The following is a 7,880-nucleotide window of genomic DNA, read 5'->3' on the forward strand; positions in this document are numbered from 1 at the left end:
CCCTATGTCAAAGGTCAAAGTCAAAATGTCAAAATGTCAAGGAAAGTCAAGCTGACTGAGTACGCCCTGCGTACTCGGTCACTACGTTGGGCGTAGTAGTGACACATCCAAACCACAGGTTTCAAACCCAGTACGTGCAGCGTACCTCTTTGTATGCCCAGTATACTCAACTTGGGTCCAATTCTTCTCATTAATTGCTTATTCCTTAAAAACCTTTCATCCAAACTCAGATCTAAACCTAAAACATCGTTCTAATTCATAAAGTTTCCACCTTTATGACTTTCCATGGCTAGAAAAGATCCAAAAGCTAAAACCCAAACTTAATAATCCATTAAGACATCATAACTCTTGCATGGAAGGAATAGAAGGACCAATTTCTCGTCTAAGGAGCTCTCCCGAATAGCTAGGAAGTGGGCACTCTTGGTCAGACGGTCCACTATAAACCATATTGCATCAAATCCCTTAGCCGTCTGAGGTAACTTGGTGATGAAATCCATGGTGATATATTCCTATTTCCACATGGGAACTTCCACATGCTGAAGCTTTTCGTGCAGTCTCTAGTGCTCGTCCTTGATCATTCGACAGGTCAAGCATCTCTCAACGTACCAAGATATCCCCCTCTTCATGCATAACCACCAATAAGTAAATCTTAGGTCTCGATAAATCTTTGTGGCTCCAGGGTGTATCGAAAATCTAGACTTATGTACCTCCTCCAACACAGTCTGCCTGATCTGCCAAAATCTTGTACCAAAACACGACCGCAACGGGTCAATGATCCTCGACTATCAGTAGAAAACCTGTCAATCTCGCCCCTGATTCTCTCCTATTTCCAATTTTCCTTCTTGACTCCCTCTGCCCGAGTCTCCCTGGTCAAGTCCAAAAGTGGTAAATCGATTGAAATCGTCATATATAAGCTCCCCACAGAAGAACTAGCCGAATTCTGTCTCAAAGCATCAACGACCACATTAGCTTTTCCCGGGTGATAAAGAATCTCGCAGTCATGATCCTTGACCACTTCAAGCTATCTACGCTTCATCATATTCAGATTCGGCTGATCTATGAGGTATCTCAGACTCTTGTGATCCGTGTAGATGGTATACCGAACCCCATAAAGATAATGCCGCCAAATCTTAAGGGCAAACACCATTGCCCCCAGCTCCAGATCATGCACCGGATACCGAACCTCATGCAGATTCAGTTGCCTAGAAGCATATGCAATAACCCTCCCTTGCTGCATAAGTACTGCCCCCAAAATAGTGATAGAAGCATCACAATAAACTACAAAATCCTCCACACCCTCCGGGAGGGTCAACATCGGGGCCTCACATAATTTTTGTCTCATTGTCTCAAATGCAGCCTGCTGCTTAGGTCCCTAATGAAAATCTACGTCCTTCCTCATCAGACGAGTGAGGGACATAGAAACCTTGGAGAAAACCTAAATAAATCTCTGATAATATCCTGCCAATACCAAAAAAACTCCTGATCTCCGAGGGAGTCTTCGGGACCTCCTACTGCATAAATGGCTCAATTTTGGCTGGATCGACTAGAATCCCATTTAGGTTAACAAGGTGTCCTAAGAATTGAGTCTCTCGTAACCAGAACTCACACTTCGAGAATGTGGCATACAACCTATGATTCTTCAAAACTCCCAACATCTCTCGAAGGTTCTCCTCTCTAACCCTAATCTGATGATACCCTGGCCTCAAATCGATATTGGAGAACCAAGATGCACCCTGTAGCTGATCGAAGAGATCATTAATTCATGGGAGTAGGTAACTCTTCTTCACCGTTAACTTGTTTAACTCCTGATAATCAGTACACATGCGGTGAGACCTATCATTCTTCTTCACAAACAATCAATGCTCCCCAAGGAGAACTGGTCGATCTAACAAATAGCTTTCCCAACAGCTTCTGAAGTTGATAGGAAAAATCCTACATCATTGGAGGTGCTAATCGGTACGAAGCCTTAGCAATCGGGGCCGTACCTGGGACCAAATGTAACGCTCGTGTTTCTAGGCTAGGCATTAATATTGACATAATGGTCTAGGTTAACCTTTGTAACTCATTTAGAAGAAATGAAAAGGAATTATGTGAAGATTATGTGAATTATGTGTTTTATGCTTAATTATTAGGGTTTAATTAATTAAGAATAAAAATGAGCGTCAAAAATAAATATTAGATATAGCCGATATCTATTAAGAAACTTGTAGTGGGCGTGACAAGGATTACGGATATATAAAGAATGCCGAAATCCGAGTTATAACGAAGAAGTTATGACTTGTCGAAGTTTCGCGACAAAACCGGCACAGTGCCGAATGTCGTAAAAAGTGAGTTTTCGATAAACTACTTTTTGGCCTTAGTGATCTAAACTAAACTCGTAGTGTTCGTTAAACAGAGAGTAGGTATAAAAAGAACGCCCAAATCTGACTTCGTATGAGGAAGTTATGATTTTTCGAAGTTTCAGCTTAGCAGTAGACAGCTAAAAACTCGAATTTTAGATCGAGTGATTTTTAGCCGACACGACCTAAACGAGAATCGAAGGTCTCGTACTTTGTAGCACAACGGTAAAAAGACAGACGAAAACGGACGTCGGATGAAGAAGTTATGAATTTTTAACGGATTTCCTGTCTCCGTCTGTTAAAAATAATAATATAAAAACTAAAGTCAAAATTAGCCGACGAAGTCTAAACGAACGTTGTAGAGTGTAATTTTACCTACTCGTGCATATAAAGAACGTCAAAAACGGAGCTCGTATGCGAAAGTTATGGATTTTAGAAGTTTTGCCGCGAAAACCGAGAAATTTCGCATAGGTGGCTTCGGCCACGTCACCTTCGCTGTATGAGTGCCACGTGTCCGAAATGGCTGAGTCATGCGACCCACGTGTCCGATCCGAAGACCCAGCTGATGACGCGTCGCCTTCTGATTCGTCTGAGCAGCGGCCTAATGCGCATCCGACACGCCTCGCTTCTGACTCATCATCCGAGCTTCGCTGGTCCAATTCGAGGGTGCCGCGTGCCCTTCGCGTGTCCGAAGCTCGCACCCGCCACCTGGCCTCGCTCCGCGGCTGCCACCTGCTGCCTTCGCATGTGCGACGCGTGTCGCGTCCGAACCTTCGCTGGCACCGCCTCTTCTCGGCCGACTCCGGATCTTCCCTCCTATAAATAGAAGACTTGCGAGATCTTCCGGCTACTTTTGGAAAATGGGCATTTTTCACCCCTTTTTCAATATTTTAACTATTTTGACTTCCCCCGATGCCCCAAGATCATTTCCAATGCCCGAAACACGTCCCGGAGTGCCCGAGAAGCCCGATAAATTTATTTTTTTCGGTTTCGAAGCCCGACCCTCGCAGAGCCCGGTTTCTCAATAAAACTCCCGGTTTTATTAGAAACGATCGTTTTAGGCAACGAAGTGCTGCCCGGTTATCGTTAAATCATGTGAGTGTATAGTCACTTTCACCTTACACATATATATGAAGTATTTTCCTTAAAATACGTGCTATGTGTAATTATATTAATTGTTTAATTAAGGTGACTGTTGAATAGATGTTTTATACAAGTTTTAAACTGTATATGTATTTTTATCTAAAAATATGTTGGGTAAAACATGGGTAGATGAATTAGATGATGTGTGATAAAATAAAAGTGATAAGAGGTACTGATGTTTAAGATGATCTAGTCATCTAGCAGAGTATAGACAACGACCACAGACTATTTTAGATAGTCCAGTGGAACGTTAGCAGACTTGTAGTCGGTACGTATGTTTGAACTATATGTTCATAAGGTGTTCTTGAACTATATGTTCATTAGGTGTTTTTGAACTATGTGTTCATCTGTTAGCTCTTCTTTTTGACACTATTACGTTTCGGGGTACGTGAGCGTACGGGAGTACTTTATCAGTATTTTCCCTATACTTTTATTTTGAAGAGCTTTGGAGTCTTTGTTTCTTTTATGAAGTGATCGGACGAGCTTCATGAGTCAGTGATATAGATCATGAGTTAAATAGTGGGTGTGTGATGAAAGGTGAGTTGGATAAATGAGATGATCAGTGATATAGATCATGAGTTGAGAGTGAGTGGTGAAATATGAGAAAAGCCCTTACCCAAACGTTGGCGTGAGTGGTGCAATATGAGAAAAGCCCTTACCCAAACATTGACCCCGTCATTTAGCAGAGTATGGATGACAACCATAGACTATTCTAGACGGTCTGTGGAACACTAGCAGGCTTGCAACCTGTAGGTGTTAATGAACTTGAGTGTTCATTCGTTGTACTCTATTCCCCTCATGGTTGCCTTTAGGGCTTGTATGGCTGAGGAAACCCCTTAGTATGTTCATCAGCTGTACTCTAAAAACCCATTGACATGTATTGCGGGGGGGGGGGGGGGGGGGGGGAACTCCCGTGGGAAATACCGTCGATGAATAAGAGCTATGGACTTAGCATATGGAAAACCCATTGACATGTATTGCGGGGGGGGGGGGGGGGAACTCTCGTGGGAAATACTGTCGATGAATAAGAGCTATGGACTTAGCATATGGAAAACCCATTGACATGTATTGCGGGGGGGAGCTCCCGTGGGAAATACCGTCGATGAATAAGACCTATGGACTAGCACATGGCGACGATGTGACTTCGTGCCTATTTGACATAAATTGCTGAAGGAAAGCAATGTTGTCACCCCGGTGTTTGTCTTATTTGACATATATTGCAGAGGGAAGCAATGTTGTCACCTTGTTGGTTGTTTTATGTTAGGATGTCTTGTTTGACATAAATTGCTGAGGAAAGCAATGCTGTCACCCCTTGTGAAAATCCATAGGCTGGGTCCCTTGTGATAGTTGTTTTAGGGACGTAAAGTGAGGATAATGGGAATGGGTAATTAGGGTTATTTTGGTTGATGAAATTAATAAATTTATTGTTGATTGAGAACTTAATAAGTTTATTATTTATTGTGGGTTGAAAACCCTATATGCTCACCAGGCTCCCAAGCCTGACCCACTCAGTTTAATTGTATCACAGGTATCGATACGAAGTTGCTTTACACTGAGAGATTAAAAGAGAAGTAGATCACTAGTGTAAATGAATGTAAGTTTTGTTTATGCTTATGTTTTTGTATTGACAATGACATCCCAATGGTTTAAGTGAATAAAATACATTTCTTCGGAAATGATTTGGTAACATAGTTATCATGTTTTTCTGGGAACAAACTCCGCAACACTTTTAATCAAATGATTACTTTGAAATCATTTTAGAAGCATAAATTAAATCGGTCTTTTCTGTCCGAGAAATTGGGGATGTCACACCAAATCAATCCTGAACTCAACCTGTGTAACATCCCGACTACGAAGTATAATATTTAACTAAATTATATGCAATTTGTCAGGGAAACTCGACGAGTTGGAAGCCCCAACTTTCCGAGTAGTGGTAGAGATACCCACATGATTTTTAGAGTCTACTCGACGAGTTGGAGGACCTAAATCGACGAGTAGGAGCTGAGTGTGAAAACCCTAATTTTCATGGTTTGTACCCTATTGAAAGGACGTTAAGCCTTTCATTCCGCCTCCCTTATCACTTTAGCACCCTGAGAGAAACCCTAAACGAGCTGGTATCATCTGTGAGAGAGAGAGAGAGGCTAAAAGTGTGTGATTTGGTGCATTCCTGGAAGGAGATAGAGGACCAATGCAAGGAGGAGAGATATTGAGCTGGAGATTTAGACCAGAGAGGAGGGAGAGCCTTAGGGGAGAGACAGGAGACCAGTAGAGTCGCAACCGACGATGAAGTGGGCTCAGCCTGCTGATTCGAGAGCAGGAGGCCAGAAGGGCCGCACTTGTGGCAAGTGCGACAAGAGCCATGAGGGATCTTGCCGAGCAGGGATTTGCTACAAATGTGAGAAGGAGGGGCACATGGTGAAGGACTGCTCCAATGGATTTTTGGTTTGCTTGCATTGCAACCAGACTGGCCACCAGAAGGCCGAGTGTCCTCAGCTCACTCAGGGATTAGCCCAGGCTTCTGCTCCTATAGGTTTACGTGTTACTGATGGTCGACTAGGGAAGGCCGAGGCTTCAATTGTTCGTAGAAGAGCATTCCATCTGACTGCGGAGGAGGTCCGCGCAGCGCTTGATGTTGTTGCTGGTATGTATCTCATTATTCATGTTATTTTGAGATTTGTTTATGCTTATACTGTGTAGCATATAGGTACTTTTCTTGTGAGTTCTGTGCCTGCCTTGGTGTTGTTTGACTCGGGTGCGAGTTGATCTTTCGTGTCTTTGTCCTTTAGTCGTCACATTAGTGTTAGACGCGAGGCATTGAGTCAACCACTGAGGGTTTCTATAGCCGATGAGCATGCGCTTTTTTCCACTGATGTATTCTGGGGATGTGTCTTAGAGATTTTCGGTGTTGATTTTGCGATAGATCTGGTGCTGATAGCGATGGGTGATGTCTGTATCATAGTGGGCATGGATTGGGTGAGCCAGTTTGGAGCCGTGATTGACTGTAGCATCAGATGGTAACCATACAAGACCTTAGTAGAGAATTACTTTTGGTGTATGGATTGGGAACTAGATCGGGACCAGCTTTCTGTTCTGCCGCCAGGGCGAGACAGAGTCTACAACAGGGGTATATGGGCTTTTTAGTGTACGTGATGGATATGCGAGTTGCCACTGAGAGGCCGAGTTATATTTCTGATGTTCCAGTAGTATGTGAGTTCCCAGATGTTTTCCCCGAGGAATTACGGGGTGTGCCTCCTGAGAGACAGCTGGAGTTCCGGATCGATCTGATTCCGGGGGCGGCGCCTATTGCCAAGGCACCTTATCGCCTTGCGCCACCAGAGATGCAGGAGTCGTCCTCGCAGCTCCATGAGCTGCTAGGGAAGGGTTTTATTAGACAGAGTAGCTCAGCGTGGGGAGCACCAATCTTTTTTGTCAAGAAAAATGATGGTTCACACTGGATGTGCATCGATTACCGAGAGTTGAACAAGCTGATGGTCAAGAACCATTATCCACTACCGAGGATCGACGATTTGTTTGATCAGTTGCAGGGGGCGTCTTGGTTTTCCAAGATTGATTTGAGATATGGGTATCATCAGACGAGTGTCTACGAGGAGGATATCTAGAAAACGGCCTTTCGGACTCGTTATGGGCATTACGAGTTTGTGGTGATGCCTTTTGGGATCACAAATGTACCGGCAGTGTTCATGGACCTCATGAACCGGGTGTGCATGCCCATGTTGGATCGGTTGGTGACCGTGTTCATCGACAACATATTGGTGTACTCGAGATCTAGGGAACAACATGAGGAACACCTGTGAGAGATTCTTGGGGTATTGAGGATGGAGAGGCTCTATGCCAAATTCTCCAAGTGTGATTTCCAGTTACGAGAGGTCCAGTTCTTGGGACACCTCATTAATCAGAATGAGATTTTGGTCAACCCGGCCAAGATTGAGGCACTTATGCGATGGGAGGTGCCGAGATCCCCATCCGAGATCAAGAGTTTTCTGGGTCTGGCGGGTTACTATCAGAGGTTTATCAAAGATTTCTCCAAGATTGTCGTTCCTCGCACCAGATTGACCAGGAAGGGTGTTACTTTTGTCTGGGAACCCAAGAAGCAGGCTTCATTCGAGACTGTTCGCCATAGATTGTGCGAAGCTCCAGTGTTAGCCCTTCCGGAGAGAGTAGAGGACTTCATAGTCTACTATGATGCATCTATTTTAGGGTTGGGTGCCGTGTTGATGCATAGGGCGCACGTGATAGCATACGCATCGAGGCAGCTGAAGCCTCACAAAACGAGATATCCCACCCATGATTTGGAGCTAGGGGCGGTGGTATTCGCCCTCAAGATTTGGCGCCACTATCTTTATGGTGTCCGATGTACCATATATACGGACCATAAGA

This window comes from Lactuca virosa, chromosome 4 (assembly GCF_052849685.1).
Source record: "Lactuca virosa cultivar CGN04683 chromosome 4, Lactuca_virosa_CGN04683_v6, whole genome shotgun sequence".
Lineage (NCBI taxonomy): Eukaryota > Viridiplantae > Streptophyta > Magnoliopsida > Asterales > Asteraceae > Lactuca > Lactuca virosa.